The sequence below is a fragment of the Terrapene carolina genome, unplaced genomic scaffold, assembly GCF_002925995.2.
Source record: "Terrapene carolina triunguis isolate 2854851 unplaced genomic scaffold, T_m_triunguis-2.0 Scaffold231, whole genome shotgun sequence".
Classification (NCBI taxonomy): domain Eukaryota; kingdom Metazoa; phylum Chordata; order Testudines; family Emydidae; genus Terrapene; species Terrapene triunguis.
In genome coordinates this window covers 1,282,897-1,283,141 of record NW_020664582.1, presented here as the reverse complement: position 1 = coordinate 1,283,141, position 245 = coordinate 1,282,897, and positions in this window count along the sequence as shown.

Below are 245 nucleotides of genomic sequence, written 5' to 3'. Positions count from 1 at the left end.
TCAGCCCTGGGTCGCTTTCCAACCCAGCATGCTCCAGGCTGGATCTGTTAAAGGTCGCCAGGGTCCAGGTCTGGACCGCAGCACTACTGCTGCCCGGATCACCACCACACCATGCCTGAGCTGGGGGCGCACCTCTGCGTGCAGCGGATTGTCCCCAAAGAACGGGTTAAAAACCAAGGCAGCTCCCTGGGAGAGGAGGCGGAATTGGGGCCTATGCGACTAGCCTGAGAGGCCTGGGGGGGGGG